The sequence below is a fragment of the Chenopodium album genome, chromosome 10 (genome assembly GCF_948465745.1).
Source record: "Chenopodium album chromosome 10, dcCheAlbu1.1, whole genome shotgun sequence".
Taxonomy (NCBI): Eukaryota; Viridiplantae; Streptophyta; class Magnoliopsida; order Caryophyllales; family Amaranthaceae; genus Chenopodium; species Chenopodium album.
This window is the reverse complement of record NC_137843.1, coordinates 40,916,534-40,932,446: the sequence shown is the minus strand read 5'-3', so window position 1 is coordinate 40,932,446 and position 15,913 is coordinate 40,916,534.

The following is a 15,913-nucleotide window of genomic DNA, read 5'->3' as shown; positions in this document are numbered from 1 at the left end:
TAGACCCGACCTATTCTTACTTAACCCAAACCAAACTCGTTCTTACTGAAATAGTGTGGTGCATGACCTTCCAGAAAACAATAATTTAAAAATTTGTATTTTTTTAGTGTGACCAAGCATTTAACTACCACCTCACAACCACCTTCACAACCACCTCCACCCATGGATGTGGGGCAGGTCAAGTAGGAGACCCAACCTATCCCCAGTTTGGTGGGGATGGGTCTCGGTTTTGCGGTGGTGGGGCGGGGATGGATGGATTTTAAGTTGTACCCGCCCCATCCCTGCCCCATCCTACCCGCTCCACTTTGTACCCACCCCATCCCCAACTCATACCCACATATATATATATCTTTAAAAGAAAAATAATATACTTTTATACTACTTAATAAAAGAATTACGTGAATTAAAATATTGCACCCGTCGTGGCGTCGTGGGGAAGGGGATGGGGATCGAAAGGCTAACATCCACCCCGCCCCGCCCTTATAATCGAATTAATTCCCTTTACTTATAATCGAATAACATGTTTTGGACTTGAATTTTTTTCTTGTTTTGACTTGAATACTTTTTACCATTTCCACCTCTACTTTAGATCCATTTTCTATTACTTTAACAGTATTTTTCTTTACTTTAAAATCGAGAACCATATTTCAGAAAGATTTTTTTTTAAACTTTTTTTCTTTTACTTTAAACATAGTGTTATTTACTTTAACACTATTTTCATTCACTTATAATCGAATAACATGTTTTTTACTTGAATTTTTTTCTTGTTTTGACTTTAATGCTTTTTCCCATCTCCACCTCTACTTTAGATCCATTTTCTATTAGTTTAACAGTATTTTTGTTTACTTTAAAATCGAACACCATATTTCAGAAAGGTTTTTTTTTAAAACTTTTTTTCTTTTACTTTAAACATAGTGTTATTTACTTTAACACTATTTTCATTTACTTTTTGATTGATTTCTTCTACTTTTACATCTACCACCATTTTTGACACAGAACAATCCCAGTAATTCAACTTAGAGATATAATATGTATTCTTCATACAAACATACTACTTAAAACTACTGATATATTCAAATCTACTGATATCATTTACAATTGTTCAGATGCTTTCTTCTCTTCCCAATTCTCAACATTTGTAAGTAGTGTTTGTTTCATTTGATTGTTATCATTGAGAAGTAGGTCAAGCACTGTTCTTATGTGATGGTGATTCAGTCTTGGAAATTCCTGTAAAAAAAAATAAAAGATTAGCTTTAGTTTACATAAATTACCAGATAAGTATAAAGTTCAAGGACTTCAAAAATAAGTATGGTAACTTACCTCTTTTATTGTTCCTAATCCTATCCCATTTGCACCATCATAAACCTTCATATGCAGCAGTAGATAGCTTGCTGAGAAATTATCTTCTTTTTCTTTTTGGAATGGAAGTTCAATTATTCTCAGCTTGTAGGACAGCATATCATTTGCTTATGGATGCTTTCTTTTTTTAAACAACTTTTGTACTTGTATCACCTGCAATGCAATGAATATTAATATAATATCAGACATTGAAAAATGAATTTAAAGACATTTTTTTAATCTATTGATTCTTTACCGTTTCTAAGATAAAACTCTGTACAGGCTCATATTCTTCATTAGTCTCGTACAAAGTGTTGTCCAGATGATCAATTGTTTCATCATTGAAGTTTATCACAGCAAGAAAATAATGATCTTCCATCTTCAAAGGTATAAATACCTGCACATAGGTTTGTTTTACACATATTTACTTTAAACCTGTTTTTTATTACTTTAAACATATATTGTTCTACTTTAAATATTAATTCTGTCTTACACATTGAGCTACATCCAAGTCCAATGATTGTGAATTGTTCCAATCAATCCATAGTTTTTGCAGACTTGTTACTCCTTTTTTCCCATGAGCATTCAAACACATTGTTAAAGCATCCTGCAAAAAAAAAAAAAAAAAAAAAAAAAAATCCAAAGATTATATCTAATATTTGTTTAATGCATAATTTTAAATTATAAAATTAAATTGGAAAAACTTACCATGAACTCACATCCAAAGAAGAATCTGATCAAGTCATTTTCAGACCTGTCTTTTTGCATTTCAATGTTATTGAGGTGGTTTGACCAAGCAGTGATCATATTACTTGAAACTTTCCATTCATTGAGCAAAGCGTTACAATCTTGCCTTACTATTTCAATTGAATCTATAAACCAGCCAACTACTTCGTTGTAATGTTGAATTAAAATTAAAGTTATACTTATGGCAAACAATTTTATATATAATGCAATATGAGTATTTGTTTTTTAGCAAGTATAAAACATACCTCTTGTTTGGAAAGTTTTCATCATCATTGATTGCTAAGTAGTCAATCACTTGGTGACATGTCAAACTCATGTTATCCATTACTTCCTTGTGTTTCTTCAAGAAATCAGAAACACATATCATATCTTCCACCCCTTTCTCCTTCTCTAGTTTCCTAACTACCTTGAACCTTGAAATTTTTACCATAAGTTGTTTTCTTTTGGTGTTTATGTCTGCCAAAGCAAGAGTAGCACATATTTCTGCACGATACACCTTTCTCCTACTTGCTAAATCAAGGTCAGAATCAAAAGTGTCTCCAGAAAAACACAGCATATGGATCATTGCAAAAACACCACAATCAAGAGTATATCTTGGTGTCTTCCGCTTGAAGTTAACTTCATCAAACTCATATTCTAGTCTTTCATCAGCTTTTTCATGACTAATTCTCTTCAGAAAGTTTGACATTTCCTCCACCTATAACATTTGTAAAGCAATATATAAGTTATTCAAATTTATAGTATAAATTACTTTAATAAACATATGATTTACTTTAATCAAAACATCTTTAACTTTTTATTTTATATTATTTTTTTACAGGTAATATAATGTATACTTTTAATAGATATTCTTTTACTTTAATAAAAATATTATTTACTTTAATCAGAACATCTTTTACTTTGTATTTTATCTTATTTTTTTTACAGACATTATAATGTATACTTTTAATACATATTCATTTACTTTAATAGTAGTCTTATTTACTTTAATAATTTACTTTTTATAAAGCAAAAAAATCTTACCACAATAGATCCAAGAATTATGTAGAAAGGCTTTTGCCTGTCATCATACTCCCTATTATCCAAGTATTGAATGGTCTGATTCATAAAGTTAACCACTATCAAACTATAGTGTTTACTCAGACAGATTGGAACAAAAATCTATCATTAAAATTACAGTTATTAGTCTACAAATTCAAAATCATAATGGCCTACAATGTAGTTTAATATACATGAATAATAAGACATACCAACTGAGCTGTCAAAATTTTCTCCTTTGCATCACATAGGCACATCCAATCATACCATGCCTGATTCAATTCTTGTGAGTGTACTGAAGGAGACTTCACATGTGTTGTTTTATCTGTTTGCTGGGAAGCATCTTGTGACATAAGAGACAGCTCTAGAGGTCTCTGTGTATTAATGAGCACATAAAACATATTACTTAATGAGATCATACATGTTTAATTATGATTTAGCTTAACATTTTAATTAACTCTTACATTGTGGTCAATGACAAAGAAAAAGCATGAAGGATCTTCTTTCAATCGAGAATCATTTATAAGGATGACCAACATTGAACTATATTAGATTTTATCATTTGAGCAGGGGCTGTTGGAGCTAGGGATGTTATGTCATCTCTTGTTATCATGAGAAGACCTTCAAATTTCACAATCTCTTCACTGTGCAAAATTAAATATTTATAGTAAATAAAATATTATTTAAAGTAAACAAAATATCATCTAAAGTAGATATAATATGTTTGAAATTAAATAATACATTACTTACTGTTTGAATGGGTTGTACTTCACAAAGCAGTAATCAGCCACTACTTGATAAAGCTCTGGCATTTTATGCATTCTTGATTTGTTTCCTTTCATTGTCTTTGAAACAAAATTAATTTCAACATCTTTTTCTCCACAATCTAAATTGATTTTAACTTTTGAAACTATCTCCTGGTGAATGTCTTTAAGTTCAATGGTTGTTTCTGCCTGAAGTTGCTTTTCAGCATCACCTGAATAACAGATATAGTTTCAAAACAATCATCCACTATTGATTATGGATTGATTAAATATTTACTAAAGTTAACAACTTACTTTCAATTATTTTGTTTATTGCTTTCTTTGTAAGTGTTGGCTGATTTAGGATACTCTCAGTGACTGAGTGTACTACACTACTAATATCAGCATCAACTCCTGGTTATCAACATCCTTTTCTCCTTTCGCTTCATTCTTCTCTTCTTTCTTTTCAGTGTTCTCTTTCTGCTTCTCATCTTCCTTTTTCTTTTGTTCCTTCTCTTGTTCATTCACTTGTTCCTCCTCTTTATTGTCTTCTTCCTTGTTTTCCTTATTTTCTTCCTCCTCCTTATCAGCATCCTCCTCCTTTTGTTCCTTTTCTTCCTCATCCTTCTTTTTCTCCTTTTCTTCCTCCTCCTTTTTCTCCTTTTCTTCCTCTTCCTCCTCTTCTTCCTCCTCCTCTTTTTTGTCATCCTCTTTTTTTTCATCATCCAGATCCTCTATTTTCATATCTTCATCACCATCATCCAAATTGACAGGTTTAGGATCAACTGCATTTTCTTGATTAGGTTTAGGATCTGTTTCAGAATTTTTGTGTTGCTCCTCCCATGTTGACAGAATCACACTAGATATATCTCTTAAATCATCATAAAGCCTGACTATTTCATCCATATCCCTTTGTACTTTAGGATCTTCCATTGGCCTTTGTGTTTCAGAAACCTGTTGAGAATTTGATGTAGACACATTCATTTGTTGTTGTTTCATCTTCTCTCCTAAGGTAGCTATACGCTTAGCATGTATTATTGCAAAAAGTTTTGAATCTGCAGTTCTTCTTCAATTTCCTTCAAAATAAATAACAACTTATTAATACATTATTTTTGAACACAAATACTATTTACTTTTTAAGTTAATTTGTTTACCTTTAAGTCTACATTATTTAATTTATGTTTATTATTTCCTTTATATTATTACTACTAGAAGCAGAGTAATTCAATATAATAAAAGTAAACAAATATGAGATAAAAGTAAAGACATTTCATTTTAAAGTAAATACAAGAAATCATTGTAACTTATAAAAAAATTACTCACATCTTTTGCAGCATCATGTATTTCACTATCTGGCATGACACCTTCTGGTAGGTTGAATGACACCAATCTTCTCTCTCTATCAGCAAAGTTTCTATAAGCATTCTCAATTACATCTCCCAAGAATGCTTGCTTTCCTTTTCTTCTACAAACTGGATAGACATCTTTTTGGAGTTCTCCTTGACCAAAAGATGCCTTTGCCTCATTTGCAATTCTTTCTTTCAGTTTCTCATCTAACCAATGTTTGATCAATGGCAGTGTTGTAGGTTCAGTCTGCCCTCTGAATGCCAGATGATGAAAGTAGATAAGTTGAAGAATCAGGACACATCCACTTATTCCTGATCTTGATTCCTTGTTTTTGTTGTTCTTAAAGCTCCCCACTGCTTTGCACAGGTTATTCATCACATAACCACACCAATCTAGGTTATGTATCTATTTCACATTGTCTACATAGTTTATTATCTTGTAATCAATCACTTTGTTTGTAACAGGGGCCAAGAATGTGCTGCAAACATACATCACAAAGAATCTTTTAAAATCCTCCCCTCCTTTCTTCAAATTCTTTAATTTGTTCTCCAAATTATTCACAATTATCTCATCTTCTTCTAGAATTCCTAGCTTCTTCTTCCATTCTTTTTGAATCAACAAGTTTGATAGAGGTTGCTTCCTTAACTGAAAACTGACCTTGTTCTCAGTTACATGTGGAAGCAAGAATATATCTTCAACATCATAAGAACTAACTGAAAATTCCTTCACCATGTCAATCTTGAACATGCAGTTGATTTCATTGAAATGGTGACAAAGCCATGGAAGCATCTATGTTGTAATTTTTGTTAACTTTAGTTCAAGCAGCCCTCCAAAACCAATACTTATGACATCTATTTTTTGCTGCTCACTAAAATCCTTGATCAAATCAACAACTGCATTGGGCCTGCAGTGTGTTTTCTTGATTTCTAGATTACCATTATCATCATCATTAACATCAATAACTTCATGTACATCAAGATCAGAATTGTCAAGCTTCATTTTTTTCTTTAAATGAGCTTTTCCCTTTTTTTTGTCTTCTTCTGATGATCCATCAGAATCCTCATTCTGATCTTCGTCTGGTTTATAATTGCTATCTTTCACTTCAGATTTTATCCTTTTCTTTGTTCCTATAATTTGTTAAAACATGTTAACTAACTTTGAAAACATTTATATTTACTTTATAAGCATTTTTATTAACTTTATTAAACTTATCAATAGACATCATACACAAATAATAGTAAATAGTTTACTTTATAACAGTTTACTTTATAACAGTTTCTGTTTACTTTATAAGAGTTTCTATTTACTTTATAACAATTTGTATTTACTTTATAACAGTGTTCGTTTACTTTATAACAGATTAATAGATTCTTTACTATATAAATTTATGAACCTTTTGATGCTTCTAGTTCTTCAATCCTTCTCTTTATCACTATTTGCTTTTTTAAATCCTTTGAAGCTTAGCACCTAATACATTTAGTTTGCACAATCAGTTTATAAGTACAGACATGTTACAGAACTTTTAAAACATATATATTTACTTTATAAGCTTTTTTATTTACTTTACTAAACTAACCATTTACTTTTATATTCAATTATGTAATAGTATGCATCTTTACATTTGTAACATAGACTTATACAGATAAATGATTTACTTTATAAGTGTTTCTATTTACTTTATCAAATAATTATTGTATTTCAATACTATATACCTTTAATTGGAGATTGCTTTGAATTTGCAGGAGCTTTCTTGGTTGCAGGAGTTATTTTGGCTGCAGGAGATTTCTTGCCTGCAGTAACTTTTTTACTTGTAGCAACCTTCTTTGCTGCAGGAATTTCCTTTGTTGGATCTGGTTGTGTTGGAGGTTTTTTCTTTGTAGTTTTGGCCATTTTAATCTGTCTGCAATTCAAAACAAAAATGAGATGACCAATGATTATGTATAGGGTAATGTAATGAGCAAGGATTTTCATCTTTTTTGATATGTTATACACAAGCCATAATACAAAAGTCACATCAATTTATTGATTAGGCACATCTACTTTTAGGCACATCTTTAGTTTGCACATCTACTTTTAGGCACATCAATTTACTTTTAGGCAATTTCTATCTACTTTTAGCAAATTTCTGTCTACTTTTAAAAATAATGCACTCAAAACTATAGAAACTTAAAACAAATTACTTTTAAGTTACTTTAGGTAAAAATCTGCTCGTTGCTAGCATTGGCGTGCTAGCACCATCTGCCCCTAGAACTCGGTTTGCTCAGGGCATTCCGATGCTAGGGGTATTTTGGTAATTGTTTAATTGATTTTTACCGTCTCTTCATTTTATTATTAATTCGACTCGACTTGCGAGTTGCGACGCTCGGTCTCGACGCTCCTAGCTCGATTTCTGACGTCAATGTTCATAATACTCGAGCGACTCATTAATTCCTTCTGGATTAATTTGTCGTGTTGGATCGTTAGTTGCTTGGGTGTGACCCGAAGGATTCAGTCAAGATTAAGCTGTAATATTAATTATACATTAATATTACTGATCGGAAGCAGCCTCCAACTAGGCATTCCGATCGCTTGACCTCACTGAATAATTAGTTTTCTAATATTTCTGAACCCTTGTGTATTATCGGAATAAGCAGCCTTCCGAACAAGTGCAGCCTCAAGTGTATTATCGGAATAATACACTTGTTTGAAAAACACCATTCCTATCAATCTCCCACTTGTCCTTCCGAACAAGTGCGCCTTTTGTGTATAGCCTGATTCCTATGTCGCTTAATGTCTCTTCATGAACTATAAGGTAAGATTATTTGTCATCCTTATTACGTCAAGAAATGTTTCTCGAAATATGAGTTCCACTGTCAATAAACAGATGATTTCTTAAAATCCATCTGAGCACGGCCATGCATTTTTACAGTCTCGCTCTAAGAGAGGCCTTATAAACAACAAAGACATGTTCCCTATGGTTGATAGGAGGACATTCCCAATCTTGTATTGTCAGCTTCTCTTACTAAGAGGACCTAGCCGCCCGAGTGTTGTTGTTATAATCCCCATGTATGGCAGACGTTTGACGAACATCAAAGCGGACTAGTACTCAAACAAAGGAACTCACAATACTCATGGTCGACGAAAGAGATTCCGATAGCAATAATGAGAGGTGTACTTATGACGATTTTTAAATCTCTTAAAGTATTCTCATAGGTCGATCTGGTATACTTCTAAACAATACTCGTGCAAATGATTTATGACAATCATGTCCTTTTAACACAAGAAACGGTGATATAAATCAAACTACACACTAATCTCAAGTGGTCATTAATCGTCCATCATTTAAATGACCTTGATTAGGGATAATTTTCGATTGTAATGTTCAATGTTCACTTAATAGGTGTTTCTTTATCCAAGACTGGTCTTGATACCCTATTTTGAATATTCTCATAATCGAATGGACTCAATATTTAATCCTAAACCACAATTAAATAGAAACGGAGTAATAAAATTGCATGTAATTAAATTACTCCTAAATTTGAATGGTTCATCGTAGTGTTTTATGTTAAAATGTTCAAAATTAAATAAAACACTAAATAAGGAAATCAAAGCAAATCACCAACGTGCTTGATTCCCATTGCCTCAACGTGCTTGTTGTGCTTCACTTGAGGCAGAGGTTTCATAAGTGGATCGGTTACATTGTCGTCCGTTCTAACTTTACAAAATCTGATTTCACCCTCTGACTTCCATTCTCTTATTATGTTTAATCGCCACTTGACATGTTTGACCTTCTGATGTTCCCTTGCTCTCTAGCCTGAGCAACAGCTCCATTGTTGACACAATAGAGGGCTATTGGACCCTTAATGGAGGGTACAACATCAAATTCACCAACGAACTTACAAATCCAAACTGCCTCCTTAGCCGCTTCAGCAGCTGCCAAGTATTCGGCTTTAGTTGTAGAATCTGCAGTTGTGTTCTGTTTGGCACTCTTCCAACTAAACGCTCCTCTTTTTAGACAAAATACATATTGATGAGCATCATTTATGGCGCTCAATAGTGTAGCTTTTAGTTCCTTTTTCTATATTTTCTTGCTTTATTTTCATATAATTTTTCGTTTTCTTTTATTTTCCGTCTTTATAACTCATTTTGGTTTTTCGTTTACTTTTATGAGTTTTTCATGATTTTTATTCTTAATTTGTTACTTTAGTTTAGTTTCAATTCATTTTGCTTTCTTCCTTATTTTTACTTGAATTTTTGTAGGTGGAGTTTCAAAGTTTTATTTGTCGCGCTCTCACGGTTGCGCTCTCATCGATTCCAGATCATGAACACGCAAAAATGTGAAGATCAAGGGCTGCCCTCCTCACGGGCATCATCACGAGAGCACCGTCGATAAGGATGCACGAGAGCGCTAGGAGCAAGACTTCACGCAAGGGACTACGAGCAAGCAAGAGGAGCCGCGCATGCCGCAACACCACAGCAGGGGTGCGCGCGCGCAAGCCTCCCTGTGCGTGCACGTAGATCCATGCGTGCACGCGCACGAGCCTGTGGTGCGTGCGTACGGCCACCCTCCGAGCCCCTACGCTCGTTTTACTATATATACCCCTTGACTTTTCCTTTTTTAGGGGGATGACGTTTTCACTTATACTTGAGACTTATTTCCAGATTTAGTAGAGAGAGAAAGTAAAGAGAGAAACTTTAGATTACTTGTTTTGTACTTCAAATTACATCTTTGAGCTTGGATTTCATCATCAATTAATGAAAATTAGTGAGAATTTCTTTCTTTGAATTTACTTTTTCTTGATCTTTCCTTTAATTCTTGAATGTTTGATTTGATTGTTGATCTTTGGTTTGAGAATTTGTAGAATTTGATTTTCTTTTTGATTAAGCTTGAAATGATGATAGTTGTGATTCAATTTTCTTTGTTTTTCAATTCCATTATGTTTTGTGAGTAGATTATTAGCTAGGGAGAAGGGGAAGCATGCTTGATTGATGATTTTTTCTAGTTGATGATTCTTGGTTGATTGAATTGTTGCAATTAAATTGGTTGACATAGTTGTGGATGTGATTAATTTGATTAGGAGTGATCAACCTAGATGATTACTCTAGATTGCATAGCAAATTTCAATGACATGAACCCTTGATTTGAGAATTGCTTTAATTGGTTGAATTTGATTGTGATTTTCCTTGTTAGTCATTCATAGTGAACCCTAGTTTGACTTATAGGAGCTAGCTCTTGAATTCTATTAATTGCAATTAATGTTTGTCCTTTGCAACGTTTGAATCAATTGAGTTCTTCATCGATTGGCATGATCATTGAGCTTGCATGTGGAACCTTAATCCCTAGTGTTTATCATATTGATTTTCTTGATTTGATTAGTTGATTGAAACCTTAGTTACTACTCAATTCACCTCTCATTCTTCGAAGTAGCTTGACCATAGGCTATAGCATTTCCCCCCTCATTCCTCGTGGTTCGACTCGGACTTGTCCTATACTAGGAATAAGTTTGACTTTCTTAATTGTTTGATTGGTGGTGCTTTAGATTTCAACAACCTAGATTACCACACATCACATATCCTGACTGCGATTTGAAATCGTCTCTGTATGTTGGAAGCTTGTGTCGGTGTAACCTTCAACAACTAATTCATCTGAGCCACCATATACCAGGAATTTATCCTTGTTCCTTTTCTGGTACTTTAGGATATTCTTGGCCGCAGTCCAATGCGCCTCTCCTAGGTCTGATTGGTATTGGCTCGTAGCACTCAAGGCATACGATACATCTGGCCTAGTACATATCATGGCATACATGATCGATCCAATAATCAAAGCATATGGAATCTGATTCATCCTTTCTCGCTCATCGGGTGTCTTAGGACACTGATTCTTGCTTAGAGTTATGCCATGTGACATGGGTAGGTAACCTCTCTTGGCCTCCTGCATATTGGATCGTGCTAGTACCATATCGATGTAAGTACTTTGGCTCAATCCAATCATCCTCTTTGATCTATCCCTATAGATCTTGATGCCCAATATGTAATGTGCCTTTCCCAAGTGATTCATTGAAAAACATTTTCCAACCCAGGCCTTTACAGACTCTAGCATCGGAATGCTATTTCCAATGAGTAATATGTCATCGACATATAAGACTAGGAAGGCGATGTCAATCCCACTGACCTTCTTGTAAACACAAGACTCATCTGGATTCTTGATAAAACCAAACTTACTGATGGCTTCATTGAATCGCAGATTCCAATTTCAGCTAGCTTGCTTTAGCCCATAAATGGACTTTTTAAGCTTGCATACCTTCCTAGCATTGTTTTGGTCGACAAAACCTTCAGGCTGTGTTATATACAAAGTTTCTTCCAAAATTCCATTGAGGAAGGCGGTTTTGACGTCCATCTGCCATATTTCATAATTATAACATGCAGCAATCGCTAGGATGATCTGAACGGATTTAAGCATTGCGACAGGATAAAAGGTTTCATCATAATTAACACCGTGAATTTTCCTGTAACCTTTTGCTACCAGTCTAGCTTTGTAAATGAATACATTTCCATCTTTGTCGGTTTTTAATTCGAAAATCCACTTACAATTGATATGTGTGTAACCTTCGGGTAAGTTAACCAAGTCCCATACTTGATTTTCAAACATGGAATCCATTTTAGATCTTATGGCTTCTTGCCATTTAGCAGAGTCAGAGCTCGCCATTGCTTGCTTGTGGGTTGTTGGTTCGTCTCCATCTACTACTAGGATGTCCTGATTCTAGGTTAATACGACACCAAGATACCTATCAGGTTAAGACCTTGGCCTCTGCGACCTATGTAGGGTAATGGACTGAGCTTTTGCATAATCGGTTTAACTTTGCACATTTTGACCAACGTCAACAGATGTTATTTGAGCACTCTGATTGTCAATTCGATTTTATTGCTCGTCCTCTCGAACTTCATCGAGTTCGATTTTTCCCCCACTTGTCATTTCGGAAAGATGTTCCTTCTCCAAAAAGACATCATCACGAGCAACAAACACTTTGTTCTCGGATTTGTTGTAGAAGTAATAACCTTTGGTTTCTTTTGGGTAGCCCATAAAGAAGACCTTGTTAGATTTGGGGTGAAGTTTGTTAGAAAGTAATTTCTTAACATATGCTTCGCAACCCCAAATCTTGAGAAAAGACAACCTGGGAGGTTTCTTCGTCCATAATTCATATGGAGTCTTTTCTACAGCTTTTGATGGAGCACGATTCAATGTTAGTGCCGAGGGTAGAAGTTCGTGTCCCCTGAAAAAGATAAGAAGATCACTAAGACCCATTGTTGATCGTAACATGTCTAGCAAGGTTCGATTTCTCCTTTCGGATACTCCGTTCCATTGTAGAGTTCCTGGAGGTGTCAATTTTGAAAGTATACCTTTTTCTTTCAAATGGTCATCGAATTCATGGCTTAAGTATTCACCACTTCGATCTAAACAAAGGGCTTTGATTTTCTTTTTAAGCTGATTTTCAACTTCACTCTGAAATTCTTCGAATTTCTCAAACGATTCAGATTTGTGCGACATAAGGTAGACATATCCATCTCTACTATAGTCGTTTGTGAAGGTGATAAAATATCGATGGTCGTTCCTTGTGGTTTTGCTCATTGGTCCACATACATCGTTGTGTATTAGGCCTAATAAGTCACTTGCCCTTTCTCCCAACTTGGAGAATGGTTGATTTATCATCTTGCCTAATAAACATCCTTCGCAATTTTCAAACGAATGTAAATCGAATGAGTCAAGAACACCTTCCTATAGAAGTTTCTTGATGCGTTTGATGTTAATGTGGCCAAGACAATAATGCCATAAGTATGTTTCATTCGACCCAATGGTCTTAGTCTTCTTTTGGTGGTATCATTAACATTATAAAATTGTTTGTCTAAATAAAGCACATTTGGATAAGCGTGTCATGCCATAAAACATATAAACAAGACTCAAAACAATCACAGTTATAGTCTTGTGATCTTAAAACCCAACGTCCGACGCTAAAAGATCAAAATATGTTCAACAATAAAACTGAAATAATTTCTATTTTAAGACAAACTATGGAATTACAAGTTTAATGGATAGATTGTCTTCTTCTTCCGCTTGTAAATGCACATCCACTTGTGAAGCTTCTTCTCACTTAGTTCCTAAAATAGGAGCATATAGTGAGTCATTTACGGCATCTAATACCTTTATGAATTTCTCATATTCAAGTGATGGTTTATAAAGAAGAAACCTGAGGTGAGAGCTACTTTTCCTTTCGCCTCATCTTCTAGGAACTCATTGCATTCCCTTTTGTAGTGGCCTTACCTACTACAATAGAAGCACCGCCTTGTCTTTAAACTCCTTCTTCTTTGGCCTTAGAAAGAACCTAGTACTCTTACAAGAATCGGCTCTACAAAGCTCATGAACAATCTCCATCAATAAGAGTTTATCTCGATTGGTCGTCAAATGCAATTTCAATGCAACATAGCTTGAGTGGAGTGAGCTTAGTATCATGTGAGCCACTTTTCATCCTCTACTAGCTTCCCAATGAGCTCCAAGTGCTTGAAAAGCCTTGTCATTCGAAGCACATGAGGTTGAAGAGGCATTCCAGGTCTAAGCCTAGTGTAGGGAATATTTCAAGCATTACCCCAAACTTGAACCCGACTGTGATCATACACTTAAGCATGGTGGCGTCCAAAGGGAAGGAAGCTAGAGCAAAAGAGTCGCCAACAAGTTTTAGGAACTTGTAAACCGTTCACAAGGGAAGGTTTAGAAAAAGAATAGAGAGAGAAAGCTTCTAGCTTTTGAGAGAGAAAGAGAGAGATGATTGAAGATGATGAGAATTGGTGATTGTGAATTGTAGATTGTTGATTCCTTGAATGATTGTGGATGTTCAGGACCCTATTTATAAGAAAATAGTCCGGAAATAGGTAGAATTTGATAAGGAATAAAACTCCACACTGTCGCCACAAAACCAACCTTATCGCCAGGCGACAGGGTCTGTCGCGTAGTGACAAGGCTTGTCGCGCGGCGACAATCCTGTCGTTTGGCGACAAGCTCTGTCGCGTGGCGACAGCCTGGATTCATACGCGCTTTCAAACACGGAGTCCACTTATCAATCAAAGTCAATTTGTAAAGTCCGTATGAAAACTGAAATCGTATTTTTCATAAAATAATATTTTATTTCAAATAAAACTTATCAAAATCTAATTATTAATTCTAATTCTATTAGGACTAAAGAGAACCTTATAGAGAATTCTAGAAGACTATAATTAATTCTAATAACGTTAGGAATAATAATTAATATTGGGCCCTCCCCTATATCATTGGGCCGCATGTAAAGATCAAACCGGGCCCAATTTAGTATTTTGGCTATAACTTCCTCATTATTCATCGGAATTGGGCTTATAATATATCGTTGGAAAGCTCTTTACAAGCCCCATCCAACTACACTATTATTGGACCCTTGTCGTGGACCAAACTAAACTGGATTGGCTATTTTCATAAAATAGAGTTATTTTTCGAAAACATAAAGAAAGAATTTTTATAAAAACCAACCGCAACACTTGACCTTTCACACTTTCACCTCGTTCGATAATCATTCGACGCAAAAGGTATTCATCACTGGGTTTGGTTTTGGGGAGACACATTTGGGTGTCTACAGAAGCCCCCACTTTGACTGAGTTTGGAGAAACGCAAGTTTCGAAAACGAAAGTCAAAGGAGCGATAGGGACGAAGAATGATTCAGAACGTTTTGCGATCCTAAATCATTCTTGTAATGCCGATACCTGAAAACTAGCGTAAGTTAAACAGATAAAAGAGTTAAGAAACGCGTATCTTGCACCGTCGAGTACACGTCTCTGTAGGTAACCGATTTATGCATTTATTGAAGACCACTCTGCTTGTAGCTGCCTCCTATTTCATCGAAAACGACTCTGCTTGTAGTCATTCTCCGCCGCTTGTGACCATCTTCCACATCCTAAGGAACACGATCGAAGATAACTCTGCTTGTAGCCATCTTCAGTTTTTTTTATGACCATCTTCCACATCCTAGGGAACACGATCGAAGATAACTCTGCTTGTAGCTATCTTTAGTTTTTTGTGACCATCTTCCACATCCTAGGGAACACGATCGAAGACAACTCTGCTCGTAGCCATCTTCGGTTTTTTTTGTGACCACCTTCCACATCCTAGGGAACACGATCGAAGATAACTCTGCTTGTAACCATCTTCAATTTTTTTGTTTGTGACCATCTTCCACATCCTAGGGAACACGATCGAAGACAACTCTGCTTGTAGCCATCTTCGGGTTTTTTTTGTGACCATCTTCCACATCCTAGGGAACACGATCGAAGATAACTCTGCTTGTAGCTATCTTTAGTTTTTTTGTGACCATCTTCCACATCCTAGGGAACACGATCGAAGACAACTCTGCTTGTAGCCATCTTCAGTTTTTGTGACAATATTCCGAAGAATATCACCGAAGACCAATGTTTATTGATCCTTTAAAGTTCGCTTGAACTTTGCTTCCACTATGCCAGGACGTCGGCGCTTCTGCTGCTTGTGAACCATTATGTCGGTGCCTTTGAGCCAATGTTTAGGCGCTTTAAGCTAAGTGAGACGATCTTTTATCAGGTCGATCACCTATTGCGATTGTAATCGAGCCTATTACTTAATCATGTCAAATTGCTTATAGGGGCTAACTGGCGTACCAAGGAACCCAAAATTG